At 39.7% G+C, this 16,821-nt stretch overlaps 1 protein-coding gene and 1 pseudogene across 2 annotated transcripts in view; one reads left to right on the top strand and one right to left on the bottom strand.

The window, feature by feature from the left end:
• Nucleotides 1-16,821, top strand: part of METTL21A (methyltransferase 21A, HSPA lysine) — a 196,864-nt gene that overhangs the window by 38,607 nt on the left and 141,436 nt on the right. The window lies entirely within an intron of this gene.
• Nucleotides 8,579-15,574, bottom strand: LOC147730515 (uncharacterized; annotated as a pseudogene).

Genomic DNA, 16,821 nt, shown 5'->3' with positions numbered 1-16,821 from the left:
GACTTATCTGGTTCCACCATGGATGGAGCTTTGGATTGTGTTGGAAATATTTTTTCTTCTACTTTGGTTAGCTCTGGCAATAACTCTGGGTATGCTGAAAAATGGAAGATATGTCAAAATGGACACAGCAAGTAAGAAAGTCAACTTACTCCTAAAGCCACACAAATCATCCCATCATGAACAAAGAGATTTTTCATCAGTGAACATCACAGCCGTTCCTATACCTGATGGGGATCACTGACAGAATATCGACAGTCAAAATATCGACTTACCAAAATATCGAGGTAAAAATATAGAATGCCAGAATATCGACTTCCTATCTGCAAACAGGTAAGTACAAAAATATCGACTCCAAAATATTGATAGGAAAAAATATAGACAGTCAAAATATCAAATTTTTTAAATATCTTAAAAGTAATTTTAAAGTAATATAATAATAAATATAATTAATTTAAACATACTTAAAATACATACATAAACTTAAAATTAATAAATAATTAATGTAATTGTAATTTATTTTTTTTAAAACATGTATATATATATATATATATACATACATATATACATATAAATATATATTATTAACAAAACATATGCAATATTTTTTCCGTAGGATAGCGAGAGGGTTAAATTTACTATTCACACTCCAGAGAGTGCAACAGTAGGAAAGCGTTGGATAGCGTAGGGGTAAAAAATACTATTCCCACTCCAGAGAGCGCAACAGTAGGGAAAGCGTTGGATAGCGTAAGGTTAACAATTACTATTCCCACTCCAGTGAGCGCAACAGTACGGGAAGCGTTGGATAGCGTAGGGGTAAAAATTACTATTCCAACTCCAGAGAGTTCAACAGTAGGGCAAGCGTTGGATAGTGAGAGGGTAAAAATTACTATTACCACTCCAGAGAGAGCAACAGTAGGGAAAGCGTTGGATAGCGTAGGGGTAAAATTACTATTCCCACTCCAGAGAGCGCAGCAGTAGGGAAAGCATTGGATAGCATTGGGGTAAAAATAACTATTCCCATTCCAGAGAGTGCAACAGTAGGGAAAGTGTTGGAAAGCTTAGGAGTAAAAATTACTATTCCCACTCCAGTGAGTGCAACAGTAAGCAAAGCGTTGGATAGCGTAGGGACAAAAATTACTATTCCTACTCCAGAGAGTACAACAGTAGGGAAAGCGTTGGATAGCGTAGGGATAAAAAGTACTATTCCCACTCCAGTGAGTGCAACAGTAGGGAAAGTGTTGGATAGCGTAGGAGTAAAAATTACTATTACCCCTCCAGTGAATGCAACAGTAGGGAAAGCGTTGGATAGCGTAGGGATAAAAATTACTATTCCTACTCCAGAGAGTGCAACAGTAGGGAAAGCGCTGGCTAGTGTAGAGATAAAAATTACTATTCCCACTCCAGTGAGTGCAACAGTAGGGAAAGCGCTGGATAGCGTAAGGGTAAAAATTACTATTCCAACTCCAGAGAGAGCAACAGTAGGGAAAGCGTTGGATAGGGTAGGGGTAAAAATTACTATTCCCACTCCAGTGAGTGCAACAGTAGGGAAAGCGTTGGATAGCGTAGGGGTAAAAATTACTATTCCTACTCCAGAGAGTGCAACAGAAGGGAAAGCGTTGGATAGCGTAGGGGTAAAAATTACTATTCCAACTCCAGAGAGTGCAACAGTAGGGAAAGCGTTGGATAGCGTAGGGGTAAAAATGACTATTCCCACTCCGGTGAGTGCAACAGTAGGGAAAGCGTTGGATAGCGTAGTGGTAAAAATTACTATTCCCACTCCAGTGAGTGCAATAGTAGGGAAAGTAAATACTTCATGTATAAATATAAATAACATAAATATTATTACCAATTACAAAATAATTAAAATATTTTACAATTTTATACAATATATTAATTAATCAATTAAAATTACAAATAAAAATTAACTAATAATAAAAATGACCTACTAATACTAATTATTTACCAATTACCAATAAATTAATTTACAATATAAAAATAAATAAAATTAGACACAAAAAAATTTAAAAAATGTAATTACTTACAATTAAATTACTTCCCAAGCTATTCCCCTATAAACACATAACCCACTACAGAAAATAATGTAATAAAAGTAACATATTTATCAATTAATCAATTACAATAATTTACAAATTATATTTTAATTAATTACCAATTAATAATTAATTAACAATTAATTCTAAATAAATAAAAATAAATAAAATAACATATTTAATTATTTATAATTAAATTACTTCCCACCCTATTCCCCTATAAACCCACACAACCCGCTACAAAGAATAAATTACAAAAATTAACATATTTATCAATTAATCAATTAAAATTAATTACCAATCATATTTTAATTATTTACAAAGTAATAATTATTTGACAATTAATTTTAAATACATACCAATAAATAAAATAACATATTTAATTAATTATAATTAAATAACTTCCTACCCTATTCCACTATAAACCCACAACCCGCTACAGAAAATACATTACTAAAATTAACATATTTATCAATTAAAATTAATTACCAATTATATTTTAGTTAATTACCAATTAATAATTAATTAACAATTAATTCTAACTAAATACCAGTAAATAAAATAATATATTTAATTCATTATAATTAAATTACTTCCCACCCTATTCCCCTATAAACCCACAACCCGCTACAGAAAATAAATTACTAAAATTAACATATTCATCAATTAATCAATTAAAATTAATTACCAATTATATTTTAAATAATTACCAATTAATAATTAATTAACAATTAATTCTAAATAAATACCAATAAATAAAATAACATATTTAATTAATTATAATTAAACTACTTCCCACCCTATTCCCCTATAAACCCACAACCTGCTACAGAATTATATTACACAAAAATTACAAATTAATATTAACGTACCTTAAATTCGATATTTTTGTTGTCTATATTATGTCTAGTCGATATTATGTCCATTCTATATTTTTGATTCGATATTATGTCCATTCTATTCGATATTAAAATTTTCTAGTCGATATTTTGGTAGTCTATATTATATCTAGTCGATATTATGTCCTTTCTATATTTTTTACTCGATATTATGTCTAGTCGATAATTAAAACTATATATTTTGACACTATACCACCTGATGGTATAGCTTGGTACAAAACACAATATGACATTTTTGGCCCGTCCGAGCTGTTGAAGATTCCACACTTATTCAAGATTTCATTAAGTGACTTTTTTCATCTAGTACCTTCCCTGATGATTGGGACTTCGAGACTGTTAATAATATGATGTCTGATCTAGAAATATCAGCAGTATTTACATATCATGAATATTTAGAAGATTCAGCAGACTATGAACAAATGTATTGTTATAATCATTATGGTCACCATTTCTTGCACAAATCTGCAAATCCTCGAAATGTATTATTGTATAACCAATGGGAACATTGTCCTACTCCACCAAAGGGTAGCTCAAGAACATATCTTATGAAATTTCCATACAGGATTCAATGTATCAAATGCAGAATCATTTTACTTTAGAAATGTTAACAAAACAGGACTGAAAAGTATGTTGACGAGTACCAAACAGATTTATTCTGCAGCCTTTTATGCCCAACTGTCTAAACTAGGTTTTAGACTTTTGGAAAGACAACATGTTGTTATGTTATGTTAATATAGTCTTTTATAGCGCACGGCTACTCCATAGAGTGTCCCGGCGCTTTTATTGACGAACCTGTAACAGAGAGAAACACAACACAGTAAAATAAAACGGACCAGGCAGAAAGAAAAGAGAGCGACCTAAATGACAAAAAGCCAAGTTTTAAGGCCCTTTCTGAAGTTCAGCAAGTTAGAGGTACTGCGCAATGCTAGGGCCAAAGTGTTCCAAAGCTGTGGCGCCACCAGCTTAAAAGAGCGACCTCCAATACGAGCCCTTTTTACTCGTGGGACCACAGCAAGGAACAATGATTCAGACCTCAGAGATCTGGCCGGATGGTAAAAGGCAAGCCTCTTCTGGAGATATTTTGCTCCCGAGGCATGGAGAGCCTTATGGGCCAACATTGAGACAAAAACTGTCTGGGGTACAAAAGATTGGCAGGTACAGGGAGTAGAAGCTTTATTTAGAGCCTGTATCATCCCTGAGCAAATTATGTTTTTGAATGATACTGTCTGAACAGACGTCTTGCCTTGGGTTAGCCAAGATCAAAGACATGAACAATCCGTCCAAACCTACACCTACACCTGATAGTGATAACACTTCAGAGGGGGAGGTCGACATACATACTATTTTGCATCACAACAGAACAAATGCAGATTGGAATAAATGGTTGATCTGGCCCACAGACACAAACAACTGTCAAGATAGATTCCGGAACAAAACACAGGGTTTCAAATTCAATAGGCCAGACCCAAGATACGTTCAGAGGCAGCATCCAGAAATAGTAACAACATACAGTGTAGTGAAGCTCTGCCTTGATTGGCTACAAAGATCTACACTTAAGGATGTAAAGCAACACTTATCTTTACTTAAAAATGGCACTGATCTTAGGGAATTCTTGCTAGGACCAAGAAAACTGAGGCGTAAACGTTTTATATATGCTGGTATCTTTGCTGCTTATAATGAAGCATGGAAGATTACGCAAGCAGAGACTGCAGAAAGAATACCAGAGATTGATTGTATTCATTTAGAGAAAACTCTCTCCGTGGTTGACAATGGGTTAATGACTCTGTCGTCCGGGATATAGTCATTGGATAGCATAGTGTCTTCTGCCATAGACATCATGGAACAGGACTTGGTCATGTTGCAACATGGTCAGACGCAACTATGTTCTATCATGCTATTAGGCTGGACGCTGCAAAACCTTAGTTCAGGCTATGTGCCTTGGCAGTTAATCAATACCACGTCACTGTTTTCAGAATTAAATCACACTGATAAACAGACACAGAAGGGAGCAGACTATACGGTGCTGAGCATTGACAAACTGGAAAGATTGCCATTTACGGTAGCAGAGAAAACAGCTACTGAATGGATAATACATGGAACAATCACTCTGCCTGTTACAATTTCTCATTTTCAGTATTGCCTAAAACACATACCAGCAGGCACATATGAAAGGTTGGGTAAAGAATACATCAAGACATCCTGGGATTTACCATACACACACAGATGTTGGAGTGGGGGACGTGAAGTGTTTCTTAGCGGTAAAAACTGTGAAAACACACTAAGCAGATCTCTCCTTTTTCAGGGTATAAACTTACACGGGGCCTGCGATGGTTCCTCTAACAATTTATCCTGACCCTTTGCAAGGTTCACCAACTGCAGTGATTGATCCAATTTTTGGACAACTTTCAAATGGAAGTTACCTCATGTTGAACGATCACAGCTGCTGTGGCATGTTGCCAGGTATACCATATCTAGTAACTGTGTCAGCCAGGGTCACGTGCTGTATGCAAGTATTGATTCCAAAAACCAAGACAGACAGAGAGTCGCCTTTATGGCCTTCACTGAACATCTCTCTATACAAATTGATACTTTAAGCAGAATGAAAGTCATTCTTTTGCAAAAAAACTATGCCACTGACCTCGGCCAAAGATACCTATGATCTACAAGTCGCAAGGACTTCTGCCGAGATACATGCCCTCTTAACTACGAACTGTCCTATACATTTCTCAAAAATGTTAAGTCGTACCTTAAACATGTCTGATACGAGCGGTATTGTACATGTATTTAAGAAAGTATTTTCTGGACTGTTAGCACCTTTTCAAGCAGTCCTAGGAATATTTCCAAACTTCGTGCACTCTGTGTTTGGCGGACTGCCCCTCCTTTTGGGACTCGTTGCAGGGATACTATTTTTGCTCCTTCTGCTACGATATGGCAAGCCAAGTCACCAGCACCACTCCAAGGACCATAGCGAGAGCTTCGATTGGAGATGAAGTGTTGTGAGCGCATCGTCCAAATTTTGAGATGAACTCGTCTACGAGAATTAAATGCCACATGGTTTCTGTCATTCAGACCAATCTGGCAAGATTGCATCTTACCTGTTCTATGCTGTCTGCTATGCGGAGAAGAATGCGTGTTAGACACATGTCTCAAACTCCCATCAGTCATGCCAACGGATGTTGATACTTTGCTGGACCCGGTAACGGCCCATGTACAGTGTTGTTCCCAGCGACTATCAATTTTGATGACTGCATTCATTGAGATCTCACAGGCGCAAAATGCTGATGCTGAGGTACGAGGGGAAACTACAGGCACGCAGGTAACATCTGATTCGAACATTGCTAATGCCAACAATGCTGACAGCGATGCTTCACATCTATGTGCGGTTAATCTTCTGGACGAGGTAATCCAACTATCAACTACAATGATAGACAAGTTTTTTTACGGAATTAGACGATTTCATGTTTTCTCCAAGCACTTGCACTGACATTTGAGTTCAGCACACAGTGTTCCGAGAAACTTTGAATTTGACCTTCATTGTTCAAAACAAAGAAATTTTTCCTATGTTAATTTTTTTTCTCCAAATTTGTATTTTTCACTTTTGGCACAAGTAATCTGCTTAAAGTAGAACTATACATAGAGAAGAGAATTCTTTGAATACCTCCAGAGACAGTATACGACTCATGCCCACAAACAGTTTTATGTAAAACTTGACATGAAATGGTATCGGCCTTTTTTCTTCTGTATTTACGAGCCATTTCATAAATGTATATTTTCATGATTCATTCAGTTAGCATTCAAATTTCGAATATATGCTTAGAATGAAACATTGCTTTAATGCGTACAGCACCTATACATCCATTATGTGTACAACCATTTTTTAATGCATTTTTATGTGTTTCGGGTGGTTTTCACACTCCGTGTAGATATGTTTTTGATATGTTTCGAATTTAGTAACGTCTTACATAAGAAAGTGGAGTGGGTGTTGTGTTCGATTTTAGATTCCGAATGAATTTTCCGATTCATGCCCTTATATAGGTACAATTCGGGTTGCCCTTATATAGGCATAGAAATCCAGTCCTTATTCAGGCATAGCCCATGCTAACCAAATACAGGTATGGCTACTTCCTTTCATTCATCTACGTCACAACGATTTCTTGGAAAACCAGACTCCTAAGCCGTTAGGGACTTCCCCTTGCTTTGATAATGATTTCTCCAAGAACTCATTTATTATGCATGAACATCTATTCCTTAGGGGTGTATTCATGACGTTCATATGCCCGACTTTACGTCAAAGCTGGCATTCCTAAACACCTTCAAGGTATACATATACCTTCATTTGCTATGGCAAAGCACGGTGTGGTTCGGTGCAGTTCGACTACCTACTTGCACGACGCAGCTCGCTACAGCAAGTCCAGAAGGAAGCCAACTCTCCAGCTGACGCACTGACCAGAAGCTGTCATCTTCCTGCCGAGAATACAGCTCCAGTGTTTCTGACTCCCCTTGCGGGGTGTTGGGAAATCGAGTCCCGGGAAAGAGATACCAACCTCTCTCATTCCAAGGTATGAAGCTGATTAGAACCTATAGAAACCTTTGGCAATTCTTGTCAAAACTAAACCTATGCTAACAACAGCACCTACTTCTTCCCTCATACTAGACCTAGGTTAGGTACACTGGGGTAGGCGTATTTTAGAAGCAGCAGTTGAGTATTTTAGCCTGTGTTATTTATGTATATATTTTTATATATGTCATTGCAACAGACAATGCGATTGCAGTATTATTTTATATTACTGTTTACGCTGTACGCATTATACTCCGCATTCTGTCTAACAATTGTAGCAGTTCATCTCTCTTGCATGAGAAAGAAAACTGTTCAATAAACCCCTTTTTATTGAAACGCCCATCTCTCTATTTCTGTGCAACTCTGTAGAAACGAAGCATGCAGGATTGACTGAGTGAAATAGTTATCTATTGTTTCCACGACTCTGAAGATATTGTTCCTGTTCTAGGGAAAACAAAGTTGTCATATTTATGCGGTTGTCAGAGACTAATCCCTTCTTGTTTACTCAAGAGAGTTTCTAGTGACTTCTGAGTTGGCTGGCACACACAATTAAGTTTGGTATACTCGATAGAGACATACTGACCTCATTCCTATGTCATATCTATAGTGTATATTATTCCAATGTGGAGAGCCTATTGGGAATATAGGAACTACACTACAATGCGTTTATGAGATACTCTTGGTGTTGAACATATTGTAGATCCATCCTCTTCAAAGTGAATAGTCATGTGTAACTTTGCCATGAGATCACGTCCTAGCAAGTTAGCTGGCGCATTTGGGGTGAATAGAAGACAGATGTCAACATACCTTCTCCCTATTTCCATCTCCACAGATTTGGTGAAAGGAACCCTCATCACAGCCCCAGGGAACCCCTGTGTGTCCATTGATGAATTTTACAATGCGAGTCCCTTCTCACGAATACAGAACTTAGTGCTCGCAGTGTCGATGGGAATGGTGTACTCCTTGTCCTGTATAGATATTGCCACAGTGGGTTCCTCATCAGTGGGTTCCATGTCTGGCCTGTGGGTTACCAATACAACTGGACACATGAGACTAATCCACGGACACCTTCATTGGACATATTCACTCATTTTGTTTTTTTGTAGGAATGGGTTCCCTCCCCTGACAATTACCCATTCTTGTGAGTTTCGGTGCTGCAAGGTGGGCTGCACTCGCTGTTGTGGCCCGTACTACATTTGAGGCATGGGTTGCTGTAACTATTGGGGCTGTATCTCTGGTTGAGGTGACATTTGCATTTGGGACTGCAGGAGGTATATCACCTGGGTACTCATGGCAGGTTGTGCTCTAATAACACCAGGTGGTGCCATTTGTTGGCCATATGTCGCCCATGTCTAGTTGTTAAGTTCATATCAAAACAAAGAGAGAGAGAGGAATTTTTTTGTCTCCACTCCCAGAGGTTATCAAATAAACAACAAAAGAGTGAAGCCAAGTTGACAAAGGCTAGGGAGAAGAATCACTCATGTTTTTAGAAAGCGTCCTCACTCACCACCTAATCCTAATGTTCTAAAAACAGATGTGGCTGACCAATCTAATTGTCAAGTCAAGTCAAAGAATTTATATAGCGCACTACCTACCCAGGGGGTCTCAAGGCGCTTAGAAAGGGGAGGAGGATTACTTGTCGAATATCCATGTTTTAAGTTGCTTTCTGAATGCTAGGTGGTTCTGGGTGAGGCGAAGGTAAGCGGGGAGTGAGTTCCATGTTTTAGCAGCCAGGTATGAGAAGGATCTGCCTCCCATGGTGGTCTTGTTGATGCGAGGTACACTAGCGAGGGCTTGGCTGGAAGAACGTAGTTGGCGGGAGGGGGTGTAGAAGGACAGTCTAATCAGTCACAACGTCCACCATACACCCCTTTTTAATCTATTCATACTACCCTACCTTAAAAAATGTTTTAAGGAGTAGTATAGTCTATTTTAACATCACTTACTGCACCAGCACTTGCACTCAAGACTCACTAAATCCTACTCCGCTGTAATCAGGCGTCGAAGCACACCGGAGAGGCACTCGGCCTCTCTGGTGGGGTTCCTATGATGAAGCTTGTCATCCAACCAGGTTGGTGAGTGAGGACCTTTCTTAAAAACATGAGTGATTCTTCTCCCTAGTTGTTAAGTTCACCTTCCTTTTTGAACCTACAATCCCTAATGAAATGTCCAGGCATCTTGCAATAGTGGTATCTCTGTCCACCCTCGAATGTGTTTACTCTATTTCCCAAAAATCTTCCACGCCTTCCTCTTCCATTATTCCTGTTATTGTTTCTCTGGGCATACTGGTTGGGTGGCATTGGGGTGCCCAGAGAGAGCATACCCAGGGACACTACAGCTAGCTGTGTATTAGAAATAGCAATTCCTCCCTCTGTTTTCTTGGTCAACTTCTGCAGGACCAGTTTGGGTGCTGCCTTCCCTATTTCGTCTTTCTCACGTTTTCCTTCTTCTGTCTCATCTTGCTGAAATGTATTATGTGTGCATAAATCTCTGTCCATGGTTTGGCATTTAAGGCCACTATATTGAATAATTTGTCCTCCACCTTAGCTGATAGACCGTTCTCACTATGTTTTGAAATAGTAATGCGTTCTGTCCTGTCACGTCCTAACTCTCCGCTACTTCTTGTGCCCATTTTCCCTCAATCTTCTAAGGAATTGGGCTTGGCTCCTCATTTTGCTGCATTGTCTGAATCATTTTGTCCACCATAAGCGTGGAAGGGTATACTCAGATGTGAGTCCCTTGCTCATTGCACCATCAGGATTCAAGCAAGCCGGGCCGACGACGGCTGAAATGCCAGAAACCGGTCCCCGGAAGCTTGTTTCCTTCCCAGTATAAGAATTGGCTTGGTAGTTTGGTTTGCCCTGTTCCCATCATGCACTGGGACAGGAACAGACTAATTTGCATGTAGCCAGGTTCTGAGCTGGGATGGTGCAGTGAGCTAAAAAACGGTGATGGATCAAGCCCTGATCTTTGGACTGGGTAAGAGTGGTCTGCTTAATTCAGACACTCTGTTCATCACCACCCCCTTTTCTGAATCATAAGACATAGCCTGTCTGTATACATTTTCCTCAATTATCTCCAAACAATTCCCCTAACGCTGTTAAAGGGTACCCCATCACATTTTGGGTTGGTCAATGGCACATCCTTTACTCCTTCCTTTGTGCAGTGTGTCTGTCTCATCTCCTATAACGGAACATAGTAAGCATTTAATGTCCCCTATTACAAGAATAATCCATGCGGTATGTTTTTCTAAAGCTGTCATCCATTTCCCAGCCCCTTCAGCAAGTGTTGGCAAATATTTTTAAAGATTTTCTCTGTCCATCTGGGGCCATGGTATATACAGAGGCACCCTGGGCCTTCAAATATCAAGGGAAGTTGTGTCAAGGCTGTAGTCCTATGGCCAGTAGGGGGATGAAAATCATACTTACAAGCAGACCTCTGCCACAACCTGAGACTTTTTTGCATATAGGGATAGTCCTGGTAAGGATCTGTTATGCCCTGGGAAATGCACTTTTCTGCATTTGCCATATGTCGGGATTCAAAGTAACTCTCTCATGGCCGTGGCGTCATCTGTGATGTCCATCCTTCTGTCCAACCCGCTAGCTTGCCAGTAACTGGGACAGCATTACGCCAACTATTCTCATGTTGGGCCACTATTTCAATGGGCTTCTAATCATTGCCTGGACACACAAGGAGTTCAAGTGTTAGATCTTTCCTCAGTGTCATCTTTCCTGCTATGGCAAACTTTCCCTTTCTCCCACATGGGCATGTATGTGCACCATAGAATGCTAATCTCCTCACTTCCCGCTGCCCCCTTTCTAAAGCTTGTTCTGCCTCATTGCTTTCTTCTCCCTCACAGACATACGGTGGCTGTTCCCTGTTATGTTGCTCAAGAACGGACATTCTGGTTTAATGTTTAGTGATGTCATCTAATGCCTCCTCTGATCTTTCGTAGGAGTTTTCTGATCATATATCTTCTTCCCCTAGGATGCTATGTGTAAGGACTGTGTCGTCAGAATCTCTTTGTTCAGTCATATATGGCCCATTTGGTGCCTCCCACTGTCTAGAGGGCCTTCTTCTCTTTCCTGAGTCATTCTTGAGTCTGCCTGTCCATCCTCCTGCACTTTGACACACTTGCATATACTATTCTCCTCTGCTCCTGGGTGCCTGGACCTCCAGCACCCTCCATCTTGCCCCTTCTTTAAAAGCACCCCCATCTTTTCTAGTGGGGGACAACTCATCCTCCAACTGAAGTGTGAATGTGGTGTCTATCATCCCTACGTATTTAGTACTGTCGGAACTGTCCCCACCCATCATCTCCCATGTTGTACAAGCCATTCTATGACATGGAGCTATACGAATGTACTCTACATGTTTAGAAGAAGATTCTGATGGTGGGCTATACTTAGGGTCTGTAAACTACTCAAATCCTAAATACCACATTGGGAGGCCCCTAATAAATGCATACAGTAGGAGGTCTAACAATAAGTATGAATCTGTTATTATTTCAGGGTTGCCCATGGTTCCTCTGAAATGTTGCTGTGACGTCAATATATTCTGTTGTCGGACACAAGGTGGTGCCAGTGTAACTCATAAACAATTTAAACAGAATATCTGCATACATATTTATTCACTGGGTACTATGTGCCATCAGGGAGAGCATTTCCACACTTCGAAGATTTTTTTTATGAATTGTATTTAGTTATTTATAAAGTTTTATATAGCGCAAACATAACCCTTGTGGGTATCAGAGCGTTTTATGTTCAAGGCGAAATGTATAAAGACAACATCATCAATGACAGGCTATGGTATTGGAAAATATTATGTCTTGCTATGCATCTTTCTGTGTCTATATTTGGTCATTTTGGGGTCTCTGAGGTGTTTGGCCAAATTACCACTGTCTGTCCTTAATGACTATGATATATTATCCTTAGACCACTTTCCTCAATACTCCTGGGGGATTGGTCCATTCTTTTTAGAGCCCTTCCAGAGGATGCCTTACTCTTGGGAAAACAACTGTGACAGGTTTTATAGATTTTATGTTCGCAGTTACTTAAAAGGTAGTTGGTCGTATTCCTATTTATAATAACTGATAATTCTTCTGTCTGTAAATCCTCAAGAAATATGTGTACGCCCCAGTCTATACCGTTCGAAGTCCTTTAGCAAATGTTCACATGGAACTACAAAAAAACGTAATTAAATATACAGTATCTTCAATTATCTTGGGATAGAGAGGTAATGTCCCTACCAGCAAAGGTGGAGAAGTGTGGCTCAATGGTTAGAGCAGCAGACCCTGATGCAGAGGTCTAGCCCGGGACCAGGGTTCAGTTCCCCGCCTCGGCGGGTCTTGGGCTCAAAAATTCCACGGACCTGATAATTCTCGCCTCGGTGCCTATTCCAATCATGGAGTCCCACTCTGCAACTCTGGGCAATAGCTTGCTTAATCTCCACAACGCTAAGGATGCCTGGCCTCCACCTTGGGGGTGCCCAGGAGTGGACGCCTCACAGGGAAAGCCAGGATGGGTTCCACAGCGGTATTTGTACAAGCGCCTAGAGACCCTTGCGGGTGAGTAGTGCGCTATGCAAGTATCAATTTACATTTAATACAAAAGTATTATCTGGCCGCCTTTTGTTTCTCATCTTACTATGGTTTTAGGTAGGGCATTCTGGCCATTAGGACCGATCTTCACTGATTATCAACCTTGGGGGGGGGAGGGGAGGGAGTAGGGGTGGACATTAAACCACATTTAGGTCTCATTGCTATGGTTTACTTCAAGAGAACAACATTTAAGAATCTATTCTATCATCAAATATGAGCCCATCTGAAAACAACTATTCCCTGGTATTGCTCCTTATACTCAATATATGTTATTGGTGTATTATCCGACATGCTGTTATCCATTCACCATAGTCCGCTAAGCTGCTTGATGAATTACACATTAGGACCACTGTAGGCGGACACGACTTTGCTATCCTTCGAGACATTTCAGCAGCAGCTATCTCTTCCCCACCAGGGCTTTTTTTTAGATATCTCTAACTTTGTCATTTTCTGTAGGGCTTGGAGTTTATTATGAAACTGACTTATAAGGGGAACATAAGTTAATCCTATAAAATGATTGTGGCAGCTGAATTTCAGGGGAGAACAAAGGTATTTCGATTTAGGGCTGATAAATGTCATGTTGCCTGGGGGCTAAGGTGACATTTCATGGTATTGAGACTGGGTAAAATTTTGCATAGGAAGTTTGGAATGTATCTCGAGTCAAAATTCACCATTTCAAGTTTTTTTTAACGATTTGTACTATACAGTGTATCCCTTACATAAAGGTAAGGCAGGATAGTCGATGTTTCTGATGTGGGTTGGATGGAGCGGGAGCTGTCCACATGTTTGCTGCATGCATATGAATACGAAAGTGTATTGGGACTATATCTTTTAGAAACTAAATGGAATCTTTATCAACGACTCTAAATGGGACCATAAGCAGATACTACCCTGGCATCCCCTCTTATGCCACCCTCAGTAAGTGGGATTTATTTTTTTGTTATTTCGCTGGGTAGACTGATTTTGGCCCGATATTGGTTGTTAATTGGAACACCGGATCCAAAAATATGGTGGCAAGAATTTTTAAATGTTTGCTCTCTTGAAATATCTATTTTAGAAATGAATAGGCACTGATCTAAATGAAACCATATCTTGTGCCCCTTAAGAGTGTGGTGTCAGAGGTACTGGCTGGTCACGAACTGTCCATGGTATTGAATGGCCTTCTTTTTAATGATTGATATCTATATATGTTTTATTTGAAGCATGCTGCACTTAGTGGCTTTTTATATCCTCTGTCTTCCTGACTGATCAGTGTTGCTACCAATGTAATTGATGGAATTTGTTTTTTTTTTCTTTTGGTTGAGTTGAATTTCAATTTTGTGATGCCCTCTAAAATAACATTAAAATAAAGAAAAATCGCCCCTGCCTCGTGTCTATTAAAGCTAGATGGGTTGCAAAAGTTTGTCGTTCAGAAAATTAATTTGTGGTTCGAAAAAGTTTGGGAAGTACTGCAGTAAACTGTAACATCAAAGTTTGGTTTGGCGCTGAATTCTCAGGGCGCAATTGTTGCACTCTTGAGCTAGGTCAAATAAAGACTCCATATTGGTGCGTGGCTTGCGCGCCGCTGCGACATTGCAGATCGCGCTTGAGCTCCCGGGCAACAAAGGCCGTCAGGGAGTTTTCTGTTCCCCATACACGGCGGAATTTTCCCGGAACCGGCAATTCAGATATCGGAATATGCCGTGAGCAAAGTGTGCAGCTCCTATTACTCACGCACTGCGAGAAGCTGCTTCTTTTTCATCACGGAGCCCTGCTCACTGGAACTTGCGAGCGGCCGCCATTTTGTACCTTGGTGGCGTTCGCTCGCGTTTTACCTCATCAACCTTGGGCTCTTCACCGGAACCTGCTATTTCATGTTAGGAATGAGGTGATGCTTGCCACATAGGTTATCTCTATGTTTACAAGGATGCCTTTTCAGAATAGGCACTTTTTTGGGAGCTATTAGGTAACGATATTTTCAGGCCGCCGTCTGTGTCTGACTTCAGTGACAATTCAACGGGACATATTCTAGACCAGCTGGTGAGATACCTATTCTATTCTAACTGCTCTTGTTGTACGGCAAGATTTTTTCCAGCACTGGTTGAGATTTTTTTATGTTCTTCTCTTCTATTTCGGCAAACGGCCGCCATTTTGTGCTTTTGTAATGATGACTCTGTTTTTACCTCACTGCTGCACCTCATATTTGGTGTTTCTTTTTGATTTTTCTTGAAGATGCCACATTTGAATTTATGTCTCTGATATTTCAATACTAATGAATACTCTTGCTTGTGACAACCAATTTTTATCCTACTGACATGCTGTCATTATACTCCATTTCCTGCGGTAAAATGAGTATCACATTAACAACTTTCTGAGTGAACCGCTGGTACCTTGAGTGCTGTTTTTTGCTGTTGCCATACCTGAGCCTTTTCTTAACTACTCTCGCACAGATTACTATTGTGTGTATTGTGGTTTCTTTTTCTTGCATACTCTAATGGCTGACAACATGGGTCTTTCTCCCAAAACCAAAGACTCAAAAGGTAATCTGAAGAGGTCAAAACAAACCTCCCCTACTCCGGAGTCTGCTCAGAAAGATGCTGGTACTACATTGGACACCATACTGTCACGTTTAAATGCAGTGCATGATATTGAGCAATCAACCAAGACTAATACTGACTTACTTCAGGTGGAGGATGCAGCTAATAGAAATGACTTTAAATCCTTATCTCTTCGTGTTTTGACTGCTGAATAACGGATTAGTGGTGTGGAGGATACTGCGCATCAACACTCTAAAACTTTATATCAGATGGAATGCTCCATGGCGGCATTACGGAGAGATCTTACAGAACAAGAAGATCGTAATCGCAGGAGTAATTTGTCTATTTTTGGTCAGCCCGAAGATGCGGAATAGTCAGCGTCCTCTTTGATAGACTTCTTATACCAATGGATTCCATCTAATCTACAGATTTCTTTTCAGAAAGATTTTGAAATTGAACTTGCTCATTGAGTCCCTACTTTTCGACCCAAATCTTCACCTCATCCTAGGGCAGTGATTTTTAAACCACTGCGTCATCAACATTTTGAACAAATTTTGGCTCAGATGAGGAAGATCAAGGCGGTCAATTGGGAAGGTCATAGGATTGCTATATCTCAAGACTTTGCCAGGGACACTGTTATTAGAAAGAAAGGCTTTCTTAATTTGCGGAAACGTCTACTTGACATGAACATTCCTTTTTCCTTTGCTGGACCTTCAAGATTTTTATTACTTTCAAAGGCCGCTCTCAAATTTTCTACGAACCTTCGGATCTTTCGACCTTTCTGGATAATCAGATGGAGTCTCAGATGGATTCTTCTTCTCCTCCTGATCCCTCTGGTTCTTGAGTTATTCTTGATATGCTGGTGTTTTTCTCTTTACTCTTATTGATGTGTTAGTCTAGTTATAGATTCATGCTATGCTTAATAGTCTACTAGATGTACGTATTCTATCTGTCTACTTTGCGGCTGACATGCTGTACCTTATCTTTGAGGTGATGGATGTATATTATTTGTTTTTCTCGCTTCTCTTTTGTCTTGATGCTTTCTATTGCTTATTCTTACTTTGTTGTTCTTGTTTTATAGTTGTTCCCTGATCATTTTGTCTTCCACTCGGTGTGTTTCTTTTCTCTATCTCTTTTGATGGACTTTTTGATTTGTAATGTTATCTTTTTACTACTTCTCTTGGATACTTTATGTTTC

The sequence above is a fragment of the Lissotriton vulgaris genome, chromosome 2_1 (assembly GCF_964263255.1).
Source record: "Lissotriton vulgaris chromosome 2_1, aLisVul1.2, whole genome shotgun sequence".
NCBI lineage: Eukaryota > Metazoa > Chordata > Amphibia > Caudata > Salamandridae > Lissotriton > Lissotriton vulgaris.
This window is presented reverse-complemented; position numbering and strand designations above follow the sequence as displayed.